The sequence below is a fragment of the Pituophis catenifer genome, unplaced genomic scaffold (genome assembly GCF_029215685.1).
Source record: "Pituophis catenifer annectens isolate HBS135680 unplaced genomic scaffold, rPitCat1.0.hap2 SCAF_10, whole genome shotgun sequence".
Classification (NCBI taxonomy): domain Eukaryota; kingdom Metazoa; phylum Chordata; class Lepidosauria; order Squamata; family Colubridae; genus Pituophis; species Pituophis catenifer.
Window position 1 is genome coordinate 29,786,135 of NW_027256890.1, and position 12,821 is coordinate 29,798,955.

Below are 12,821 nucleotides of genomic sequence, written 5' to 3' on the forward strand. Positions count from 1 at the left end.
TTTTCTCTCTTCGCTTTGAGAAGACTTGTCCCATCAAATTGCCCATCAATCTCTGTCTGTCTCTTCTTCTCAGAACTCTCTGACGAGTGCTTTAGAAATTTATGGGAGAGCAAGAAGCCGCTAAAAGGCAGACCCGTCAAGGAAGTCCTCATGAACCTCATGTTCATGAGGACATGAAAACCTCAGGTTTCCCCCAAGTTGATGTAAGACTACAACGGAGCACCAAATTTCTGCTGCTGAGGGAAACAGTCGTAAAGTGAACTTTGTCCCATTCTTGGTGATGCAGGCCAAGGAAACGTGGAATTGACCAAACCAGCGTGAGCTCTAATAATCCACTCTATTATTTGAGGGGGAAGAGAAAATGGGAGGCCGATTTGTTGCTGTTGCTTGTTTGTTTTGCATTGTGTTTTGTGGTTGCTGCACAAGCCGCCGAGTGCTCTCCTGAACAGCAGCGGGAGGCCGATCGGTGTCAGCGCAAGCCTGGGCTTTGCAGGGGGCCTCGGCTGAATGATTGGCCCCAACTCTTCCTCCTTTCTTGGATTTAGCAATGCGGTGCAAGCCATCAAAACTTTAATATTATGTGCCGGCTATCAGGAGGAGTTCAGTCAGTTGGAGAAGGTTAGATGCTGGGACATGATGGTGACTCCTGATGGTTTGTTCGAAGCCATTTTCTTCCTGGTCCTGTAAGAAATTAAAAGACAAAAGAGGTTGGCTACAAGTGGCAGCGGGTGGGAGAGGGAGGGGAGGGGAGAGGGAGAGGGAGAGGGAGAAGAAAAGGCAGAGAGAGAGAGAAAGCTAGAGAGAGTGGGGAGAGGGAGGGGAGGGGAGAGGGAGAGAGAGAAGAAAAGGCAGAGAGAGAGAGAAAGCTAGAGAGAGTGGGGAGAGGGAGGGGAGGGGAGAGGGAGAGGAAGAAGAAAAGGCAGAGAGAGGGAGAAAGCTAGAGAGAGTGGGGAGAGGGAGGGGAGGGGAGAGGGAGAGGAAGAAGAAAAGGCAGAGAGAGAGAGAAAGCTAGAGAGAGTGGGGAGAGGGAGGGGAGGGGAGAGGGAGAGGAAGAAGAAAAGGCAGAGAGAGAGAGAAAGCTAGAGAGAGTGGGGAGAGGGAGGGGAGGGGAGAGGGAGAGGAAGAAGAAAAGGCAGAGAGAGAGAGAAAGCTAGAGAGAGTGGGGAGAGGGAGGGGAGGGGAGAGGGAGAGGAAGAAGAAAAGGCAGAGAGAGAGAGAAAGCTAGAGAGAGTGGGGAGAGGGAGGGGAGGGGAGAGGGAGAGGGAGAAGAAAAGGCAGAGAGAGAGAGAAAGCTAGAGAGAGTGGGGAGAGGGAGGGGAGGGGAGAGGGAGAGGAAGAAGAAAAGGCAGAGAGAGAGAGAGAGAAAGCTAGAGAGAGTGGGGAGAGGGAGGGGAGGGTAGAGGGAGCGGAAGAAGAAAAGGCAGAGAGAGAGAGAAAGCTAGAGAGAGTGGGGAGAGGGAGGGGAGGGGAGAGGGAGAGGGAGAAGAAAAGGCAGAGAGAGAGAGAAAGCTAGAGAGAGTGGGGAGAGGGAGGGGAGGGGAGAGGGAGAGGAAGAAGAAAATGCAGAGAGAGAGAGAGAGAAAGCTAGAGAGAGTGGGGAGAGGGAGGGGAGGGGAGAGGGAGAGAGAAAGAGAGGAACTGGGAGGGGGAGAGAGAGGAAGAGGAGAGAGGGAGGGAGAAAGAGAAAGAGGGAAAGAGAGAGGGGGAGAGAGAGAGGGAGAGGGAGGGGAGAGGGAGAGAGAGAGGGAGGGAGAGAAAGAGAGAGAAAGAGAGGGAGGGTGAGAAATTCTCTAAATGGAGTAATTCATTGAGTAATTGAATTCAGATCATGATTTCTCTAGCTTGGTGATTTTCTTCTCCCTAACCAGCAGATCTCGTCTGAGCTCTCCATATTTGCTCTTTTAGGAACTTATTCAGCTACTCTAAACTGGAGCTGAAGGTGATGTTCAGAGAGGCCAACACCTACCTGCCCCGTCCCGATCTAAGAGAGAAGACCATCAGGAAGGTTTTCTTCTCGGGGGTGAGGAGACCTTGGGATGCACCCCAATATTCTGGACAGCCATTTGTCTGACGTTGTAGAGCAGGGGTCCTCCAACGTTTTAAAGGTGATTATAGGTGCTTCTCTGAGTGAGGGTGCCTTTCCTACCGCCTTGAAAGAGGCGGGTAGCGAGGCCCCTCCTCAAGAAGCCTTCCCTGGACCCGGCTGAATTAGCCAACTATCATCCAGTCTCCAACCTTCGTTTTGTCGTGAAGGTTGTTGAGAGCGCGGTGGCACGACAACTTCCCCGGCACCTGGATGAAGCTATCTATCTAGACCCGTACCAGTCGGGCTTCAGGCAGGGGTACAGCACAGAAACGGCATTGGTCGCGTTGGTGGATGATCTCTGGAGGGCCCGGGACAGGGGTTGCTCCTCTGTCCTAGTCCTATTAGATCTCTCAGCGGCTTTTGATACCATCGACCATGGTATCATGCTGCAGCAGTTGAGGGGGTTAGGAATAGGGGGCACCGTTTTGCGGTGGTTCTCCTCCTTCCTCTCCGACCGCTCGCAGTTCGTGTTGGCAGGGGGACAGAGGTCGACCTCGAGGCGTCTCGCATGGGGAGTGCCACAAGGGTCGGTCCTCTCGCCCCTCCTGTTCAACATTTATGTGAAGCCGCTGGGTGAGATCATCCGTGGTTTTGGGGTGAAGTGCCATCTGTACGCTGATGATACTCAGCTGTACATCTCCACCCCAGACCACCCCAACGATGCCCTTGATGTGATGTCTTGCTGCCTGGAGGCCGTGCAGGTCTGGATGGGGAGGAACAGGCTCAGACTCAACCCCTCCAAGACCGAGTGGCTGTGGCTTCCGGCACCCTGATATAGTCAGCAGGTGCCATCGCTGACTATTGGGGGTGAATCTTTGCCCCCCACGGAGAGGGCTCGCAATCTGGGTGTCCTCCTGGATGTACGGCTGTCTTTAGAAGAGCACATGACAGCCGTGGCCAGGGGGATTTTTATCAGCTTCGTCTGATTCGCCAGTTGCGTCCCTTTCTGGACCGGGACGCCTTGCGCACGGTCACTCATGCCCTTGTCACCTCCCGGTTGGACTATTGTAATGCTCTCTACATGGGGCTCCCCTTGAAGAGCACTCGGAGGCTCCAACTGGTCCAGAATGCGGCCGCGCGGGTGGTTATGGGCGCAACTCGTTGTGCCCACGTGACACCCCTCCTGCGCGAGCTGCACTGGCTCCCAGTGGTCTTCCGGGTGCGATTCAAGGTGTTGGTTACCACCTTTAAAGCGCTCCATGGCATAGGACCCGGGTACCTTCGAGACCGACTTCTGCCACCAATAGCCTCCCACCGACCAGTTCGCTCCCAGAGAGAGGGTCTCCTCAGGGTGCCATCGGCCAAGTTATGTCAGCTGGCGATGCCCAGGGGGAGGGCCTTCTCTGTGGGAGCCCCAGCCCTGTGGAACGAACTGCCCCCGGAAATTCGTAAGATCTCCGACCTCCGGGTGTTTCACTGCGCATTGAAGACCCTGTTGTTCCGCCAGGCCGGACTATCAACACAATAGTTTTAAATTGGGGTATTTAAATTTATTGGGGTTTTAAATTTGAGCCACTTTATTTAATTATTTTAAATTTTATATTGTTGTTTTGTCTGTGTTTTTAAATTGGCTGTACACCGCCCTGAGTCCTTCGGGAGAAGGGCGGTATAGAAATAAAATTATTATTATTATTATTATTATTATTATTATTATTATTATTATTATTATTATTATTATTATTATTATTATTATTATTATAGAGGGGGCCGATTCACAGTCCCTCAGACTGTTGGGGGACCGGACTGGGTGGGTGGGCATGGCTAGGTGGTCACGTGACTGGGTGGGCGTAGCCAATTTAACTGTCCATTTTCTGGCTTTTCTCCTTCTAAGCCCCCGTTTAAATTGTTTTTAAAGACTTTTAATTTGAAGGAGTTCTTTACAAGCCCACAGCTGCTTTTCCAGGCTGCACCGGCGAGATCACCCCTCAGCTGGCCCTCAGCTGGCCTTACAGCTGGCTCGCTGGAAGATAAGGCAGTTAGGGGTGGGGCAAGGGGCGGGGCTTAATCACACCACCCCGCGGGCCGTATTCTTTGCCCGTGGGCCGTAGTTTGAGGGTGCCTGTTGTAGAGGGTCTGCTGCTTGAGCAGGGGGTTGGACTGGAAGACCTCCAAGGTCTTCTGCTAGTCTGTTAATCGGTGGAATGGCTTCCCTCCAGAAGTTGTTGATGGGGAGGGAGGGAGGAAGAAAAGAAGGAAGGAAGGAAGGGCGGGGGGAAGGAAGGAAGGAAGGAAGGAAGCAGAGGGAGGGAGGGAGCGAGGGAGGGAGGGAGGGAGGAAGAATGAAAGGGAGGGAGGAAGGAAGGAAGGATGGAAAGAAGGAAGGAAGGAAGGAAGGAAGGAAGGAAGGAAGGAAGGAAGGAAGGAGAGGGAGGGAGGGCGGATGGGAGGAAGGGAGGAAGGAAGACTCAGTGACCCCAAATTCCTTTTACTCTTTGCATTATAGGCAGTTTTGTATTTTTACAACTGTCATTTACGCTACCTTTTCCCATAGTATACTCTTCGACATATGACCGTCATAGAACCTCCAGTGGTCACTAAGTGATCGCAGCAGTCCTTAAGCCAATGCCGTGGTCGAATACTTAGGATAAACAAGATCTTTCAGTGATTTCCTTCTACAGATTGTCCTCGTCTTATGACCACAACTGAGCCCCAAATTTCTGTTGCTAAGCGAAACAGTTCTTAAGCAAGTTTTGCCCCACTGTACGACCTGCAGTTGTTAAGTTAGTCACGCGGTTCTTAAATGAATCCAGTTTCCCCATTGACTTGGCCTATCAGACAGTCACAAAAGGGATCACGTAACCTCAAAACACTGCGGCCGTCATAAATATGGACCCGCAAGTACCCAAATTTTGATCACATGACCATGAGGATGCTACAATGGTCATAATTCTGAAAAATGGACGTATCCCTTTTGTCAGTGCCGTTGTGACTTTCAGCGGTCACTAACCAAGGACTGTCTTTATTTTCTTTTTCTCTCCCTGTAATGGCTGAAAGTGGCATCTCTTAGTAGAGGCTCTCAGGGAAGTTCCCTTCCTTTGCTTGGCTAATGCTCTGTTATCTCCACCCTTCTTCGTCAGCTGCTGTATCACCCGGAAGTTGGAGACTTCTTTATCATGCAAGACATTCTTGATGTCCTCCTGGAATGGGTGAGTCAGCCGTATCCTTTCCTTCAAATATTCAGTGTTCGAGGTCTGGGGTACCTTCTTCAGCACCCCTTCGAGGTAAGAGAAGAGGGGCAGGAAGTGAGTGGCTTCCAAGCAGTGCTGAAAACTAAAAATTGTCGCTACAGGTTCTGTTGGAGTGGCTTGGCGGGCGTGGCTTGGTGGGCGTGGCTAACTTCACATTGGCCGAGGGGATAGATGGGGAACTCATCAAATTTGCAGATGACACCAAGCTGGCAGGAATAGCCAACACTCCAGCAGATAGGCTCAAGATACGGAAGGATCTTGACAGACTTGAACATTGGGCGCTATCTAACAAAATGAAATTCAAGAGTGAAAAGAGCAAGGTTCTACTTTTAGGGAAGAAAAACCAAATGCACAGGTACCGTAGATGTGGTCCCTTGCTCAATAGTGGTGACTGTGAGAGGGATCTTGGAGTCCTAGTGGACAACCATTTAGATAGGAGCCAGCCGTGTGCAGCAGCTGCCAAAAAAGCCAACACAGTTCTGGGCTGCGTAAACAGAGGGAGAGAATCAAGAGCCCGTGAAGTCTTAATACCACTTTACAAGGCCTTGGTAAGTCCACACTTGGAATATTGCATTCAGTTTTGGTCGCCACGATGTAAAAAAGATGTGGAGACTCTAGAAAGAATGCAGAGAAGAGCAACAAAGAGGATTAGGGGGCTGGAGGCTAAAACATATGAAGAACGGTTGCAGGAACTGGGTATGTCTAGTTTGATGAAGAGAAGGACTAGGGGAGACAGGATAGCAGTCTTCCAATATCTCAGGGGCTGCCCCAAAGAAGAAGGAGTCAAACTATTCTCCAGAGCACCTGAGGGCGGGAGAAGAAGCAACAGGTGGAAACTAATCAAGGAGAGAAACAATTTAGAACTAAGGACAAATTTCCTGACATTTAGAACAATTAATCAGTGGAACAACTTGCCTGCAGAAGTTGCGAATGTCCCAACACTTGAAATTTTTAAGAAGATGTTGTATATCCCTTTGTTTGAAGTGGTGTAAGGTTTCCTGCCTGTGCAGGGGGTTGGACTAGAAGACCTCCAAGGTCCCTTCCAACTCTGTTATTCTATTCTATTCTATTCTATTCTATTCTATTCTATTCTATTCTATTCTATTCTATTCTATTCTATTCTATTCTATTCTATCCTATCCTATCCTATCCTATCCTATAAGTTAGTCACATGGTTGGGAACTGAATCTGGCTTCCTCATCATCTTTGCTGGTCAAAAAGTCAGAAAAGGGGGTCATGTGACCCCGGGACACTGCAACCGTCATAAGTACATGCCAGTTGCCAAGCCTCTTGAGCTGAATTGTGGCTGTCCGTCTAGGTAGCCCAGCCCCAAAGACGAGGCAGGCCCCCAACCTCCTGACCTTCCCCAAGAGCATGAAGACTCAACTCTGCCAGCTGTCTGGGGGCCCAAGGGGGCCCTGCAAGCCATGGAGGGGTTGGTGGGCCAAAGGAGCTTCCTCTCCTTTCGACTCTGCAATTGTCCCTTTTACCTTTTTTTAAAAAAAAAAAACTTTGGTTTTTTCACAAAAACTTTGTTTTCAACTGCAGCTTTTATATCGTTGGAGAGTTTTACCAAAACTACCACAACACCCCAGCGATGATGGGCAGTGCAGAAACTGGACCCCCAAAAAAATCATATATTCAAGTAGTCCTCGATTTGCGACCACAACTGAGCCCAACATTACATTAGTAACATGGTTGTTAAGTGAATCGAGTTTCCCCCTTGACTTTGCTTGCCAGAAGGTCGTAAAAGGGGATCACGTGACTCGTCATAAATGTGAGTCACTTGCCAAAGGTCTGAATTCTGATCATATGACCGTAGAGATGCCAGAATGGTCATAAGTGTGAAAAATACTTTGTTCAGTGCTGTTGTAATTTGAACCATCAGTAAAAGAACTGTTATAAGACAAGGACTCCATTAGAATAGAATAGAATAGAATAGAATAGAATAGAATAGAATAGAATAGAATAGAATAGAATAGAATAGAATAGAATAGAATAGAATTAGAGAGTTGGAAGGAACCTTGGAGGTCTCCTAATCCAATCCCCTGTCAAACCAGACAGTTGTAGGGGTACAAAGGAGAGACTCCCAAATTCCTCTGTAGGTCAGCAGCTCCTTGGGCAGTCTGAGCTTGTTGACCCAGGAAGAACATGTGATAAATAGATAGATAGGAGATAGATAGATAGATAGATAGATAGATAGATAGATAGATAGATAGATAGATAGATAGATAGACGGGAGCACCAAGGACCCCTTCTTTCAACCTGGAGTTACAAACTTTCTCCTTTCTTGATAGGATCTCCATCCAGTTCCAACACTCACTCTTCATAACAGGATGGATCATAGGCTGAAAAAGCTTCCCTTCCTGAAGAAGAAGGACAGCAAGGATTCAGAGTCACAAATCAACAATAATGACCTGCGTCGGTGGGACAATCAGGAAGTCCTCTTCTCTGGCTCCCACCCGTCTGGTTCTTTAGCCAGTCAAAGAACCATGGAGGCCTTGCCTCTGATTGTGACGTCTTCCCCAGTTCAATTGGACATGAGGAAGAAGGCGCAGCCTCCAGCGCTGGTGCTGCCAGATTTGGTGCGCAGGACATCTGCCAGGACCCCTCTGAAGGCTTCTCAGGGGGAAATGAAGCCTGGCCTGAAAGAGCCCCCTCCCTTTCCAAGGAGGCCCAAGAGGGAAAGGCCTCGGGGGAGTAAACCCACTCCAGACGCCGTCCTGCCTTCATATCCAGGTATAGACGCTACAGGGCTGGGCTACCTATGGAACCACCTTGTCCCATCACATCAGCCCACCCCACACTACCAATCAATCTATCTATCAGAACACAGCCAGAAGGGACCTTGAAGGTCTTCTAGTCCAACCTCCTGCTCAAACAGGAGATGCTATACAATCCCAGACAAATGCCTATCCAGTCTCTTCTTAAAAGCCTCCAGTGATGAAGCACTCACAACTTCTGGTGGCAAGAAGTTCCACTGGTTGATTGTCCTCACTGTTAGGAAGTTTCTCCTTAATTCCAGGCTGCTTCTCTCCATGAGTAGCTTCCATCCGTTGCTTCTCTTCCTGCCTTCTGCTGCTTTGGAAAATAAGTTGACCCCTTCCTCCATATATGGAATTGGAAAAAATTCCAATTCCATATATGGAGTTCAAAGTTCCTCCTCAAGACGGTTGTCTAAGAACATGAAGATCAGGGACTCGAGAGTTATGACACGTTTGACCCTTCCCTCAGGATCAGTCTGGTCTAAGCACATTTTTTCTCTCTTCGCTTTGAGAAGACTTGTCCCATCAAATTGCCCATCAATCTCTGTCTGTCTCTTCTTCTCAGAACTCTCTGACGAGTGCTTTAGAAATTTATGGGAGAGCAAGAAGCCGCTAAAAGGCAGACCCGTCAAGGAAGTCCTCATGAACCTCATGTTCATGAGGACATGAAAACCTCAGGTTTCCCCCAAGTTGATGTAAGACTACAACGGAGCACCAAATTTCTGCTGCTGAGGGAAACAGTCGTAAAGTGAACTTTGTCCCATTCTTGGTGATGCAGGCCAAGGAAACGTGGAATTGACCAAACCAGCGTGAGCTCTAATAATCCACTCTATTATTTGAGGGGGAAGAGAAAATGGGAGGCCGATTTGTTGCTGTTGCTTGTTTGTTTTGCATTGTGTTTTGTGGTTGCTGCACAAGCCGCCGAGTGCTCTCCTGAACAGCAGCGGGAGGCCGATCGGTGTCAGCGCAAGCCTGGGCTTTGCAGGGGGCCTCGGCTGAATGATTGGCCCCAACTCTTCCTCCTTTCTTGGATTTAGCAATGCTGTGCAAGCCATCAAAACTTTAATATTATGTGCCGGCTATCAGGAGGAGTTCAGTCAGTTGGAGAAGGTTAGATGCTGGGACATGATGGTGACTCCTGATGGTTTGTTCGAAGCCATTTTCTTCCTGGTCCTGTAAGAAATTAAAAGACAAAAGAGGTTGGCTACAAGTGGCAGCGGGTGGGAGAGGGAGGGGAGGGGAGAGGGAGAGGAAGAAGAAAAGGCAGAGAGAGAGAGAAAGCTAGAGAGAGTGGGGAGAGGGAGGGGAGGGGAGAGGGAGAGGAAGAAGAAAAGGCAGAGAGAGAGAGAAAGCTAGAGAGAGTGGGGAGAGGGAGGGGAGAGGGAGAGGAAGAAGAAAAGGCAGAGAGAGAGAGAAAGCTAGAGAGAGTGGGGAGAGGGAGGGGAGGGGAGAGGGAGAGGGAGAAGAAAAGGCAGAGAGAGAGAGAAAGCTAGAGAGAGTGGGGAGAGGGAGGGGAGGGGAGAGGGAGAGGAAGAAGAAAAGGCAGAGAGAGAGAGAAAGCTAGAGAGAGTGGGGAGAGGGAGGGGAGGGGAGAGGGAGAGGAAGAAGAAAAGGCAGAGAGAGAGAGAAAGCTAGAGAGAGTGGGGAGAGGGAGGGGAGGGGAGAGGGAGAGGAAGAAGAAAAGGCAGAGAGAGAGAGAAAGCTAGAGAGAGTGGGGAGAGGGAGGGGAGGGGAGAGGGAGAGAGAAAGAGAGGAACTGGGAGGGGGAGAGAGAGGAAGAGGAGAGAGGGAGGGAGAAAGAGAAAGAGGGAAAGAGAGAGGGGGAGAGAGAGAGGGAGAGGGAGGGGAGAGGGAGAGAGAGAGGGAGGGAGAGAAAGAGAGAGAAAGAGAGGGAGGGTGAGAAATTCTCTAAATGGAGTAATTCATTGAGTAATTGAATTCACATCATGATTTCTCTAGCTTGGTGATTTTCTTCTCCCTAACCAGCAGATCTCGTCTGAGCTCTCCATATTTGCTCTTTTAGGAACTTATTCAGCTACTCTAAACTGGAGCTGAAGGTGATGTTCAGAGAGGCCAACACCTACCTGCCCCGTCCCGATCTAAGAGAGAAGACCATCAGGAAGGTTTTCTTCTCGGGGGTGAGGAGACCTTGGGATGCACCCCAATATTCTGGACAGCCATTTGTCTGACGTTGTAGAGCAGGGGTCCTCCAACGTTTTAAAGGTGATTATAGGTGCTTCTCTGAGTGAGGGTGCCTTTCCTACCGCCTTGAAAGAGGCGGGTAGCGAGGCCCCTCCTCAAGAAGCCTTCCCTGGACCCGGCTGAATTAGCCAACTATCATCCAGTCTCCAACCTTCGTTTTGTCGTGAAGGTTGTTGAGAGCGCGGTGGCACGACAACTTCCCCGGCACCTGGATGAAGCTATCTATCTAGACCCGTACCAGTCGGGCTTCAGGCAGGGGTACAGCACAGAAACGGCATTGGTCGCGTTGGTGGATGATCTCTGGAGGGCCCGGGACAGGGGTTGCTCCTCTGTCCTAGTCCTATTAGATCTCTCAGCGGCTTTTGATACCATCGACCATGGTATCATGCTGCAGCAGTTGAGGGGGTTAGGAATAGGGGGCACCGTTTTGCGGTGGTTCTCCTCCTTCCTCTCCGACCGCTCGCAGTTCGTGTTGGCAGGGGGACAGAGGTCGACCTCGAGGCGTCTCGCATGGGGAGTGCCACAAGGGTCGGTCCTCTCGCCCCTCCTGTTCAACATTTATGTGAAGCCGCTGGGTGAGATCATCCGTGGTTTTGGGGTGAAGTGCCATCTGTACGCTGATGATACTCAGCTGTACATCTCCACCCCAGACCACCCCAACGATGCCCTTGATGTGATGTCTTGCTGCCTGGAGGCCGTGCAGGTCTGGATGGGGAGGAACAGGCTCAGACTCAACCCCTCCAAGACCGAGTGGCTGTGGCTTCCGGCACCCTGATATAGTCAGCAGGTGCCATCGCTGACTATTGGGGGTGAATCTTTGCCCCCCACGGAGAGGGCTCGCAATCTGGGTGTCCTCCTGGATGTACGGCTGTCTTTAGAAGAGCACATGACAGCCGTGGCCAGGGGGATTTTTATCAGCTTCGTCTGATTCGCCAGTTGCGTCCCTTTCTGGACCGGGACGCCTTGCGCACGGTCACTCATGCCCTTGTCACCTCCCGGTTGGACTATTGTAATGCTCTCTACATGGGGCTCCCCTTGAAGAGCACTCGGAGGCTCCAACTGGTCCAGAATGCGGCCGCGCGGGTGGTTATGGGCGCAACTCGTTGTGCCCACGTGACACCCCTCCTGCGCGAGCTGCACTGGCTCCCAGTGGTCTTCCGGGTGCGATTCAAGGTGTTGGTTACCACCTTTAAAGCGCTCCATGGCATAGGACCCGGGTACCTTCGAGACCGACTTCTGCCACCAATAGCCTCCCACCGACCAGTTCGCTCCCAGAGAGAGGGTCTCCTCAGGGTGCCATCGGCCAAGTTATGTCAGCTGGCGATGCCCAGGGGGAGGGCCTTCTCTGTGGGAGCCCCAGCCCTGTGGAACGAACTGCCCCCGGAAATTCGTAAGATCTCCGACCTCCGGGTGTTTCACTGCGCATTGAAGACCCTGTTGTTCCGCCAGGCCGGACTATCAACACAATAGTTTTAAATTGGGGTATTTAAATTTATTGGGGTTTTAAATTTGAGCCACTTTATTTAATTATTTTAAATTTTATATTGTTGTTTTGTCTGTGTTTTTAAATTGGCTGTACACCGCCCTGAGTCCTTCGGGAGAAGGGCGGTATAGAAATAAAATTATTATTATTATTATTATTATTATTATTATTATTATTATTATTATTATTATTATTATTATTATTATTATTATTATTATTATTATTATTATAGAGGGGGCCGATTCACAGTCCCTCAGACTGTTGGGGGACCGGACTGGGTGGGTGGGCATGGCTAGGTGGTCACGTGACTGGGTGGGCGTAGCCAATTTAACTGTCCATTTTCTGGCTTTTCTCCTTCTAAGCCCCCGTTTAAATTGTTTTTAAAGACTTTTAATTTGAAGGAGTTCTTTACAAGCCCACAGCTGCTTTTCCAGGCTGCACTGGCGAGATCACCCCTCAGCTGGCCCTCAGCTGGCCTTACAGCTGGCTCGCTGGGAGATAAGGCAGTTAGGGGTGGGGCAAGGGGCGGGGCTTAATCACACCACCCCGCGGGCCGTATTCTTTGCCCGTGGGCCGTAGTTTGAGGGTGCCTGTTGTAGAGGGTCTGCTGCTTGAGCAGGGGGTTGGACTGGAAGACCTCCAAGGTCTTCTGCTAGTCTGTTAATCGGTGGAATGGCTTCCCTCCAGAAGTTGTTGATGGGGAGGGAGGGAGGAAGAAAAGAAGGAAGGAAGGAAGGGCGGGGGGAAGGAAGGAAGGAAGGAAGGAAGCAGAGGGAGGGAGGGAGGGAGCGAGGGAGGGAGGGAGGGAGGAAGAATGAAAGGGAGGGAGGAAGGAAGGAAGGATGGAAAGAAGGAAGGAAGGAAGGAAGGAAGGAAGGAAGGAAGGAAGGAAGGAAGGAAGGAAGGAAGGAAGGAGAGGGAGGGAGGGCGGATGGGAGGAAGGGAGGAAGGAAGACTCAGTGACCCCAAATTCCTTTTACTCTTTGCATTATAGGCAGTTTTGTATTTTTACAACTGTCATTTACGCTACCTTTTCCCATAGTATACTCTTCGACATATGACCGTCATAGAACCTCCAGTGGTCACTAAGTGATCGC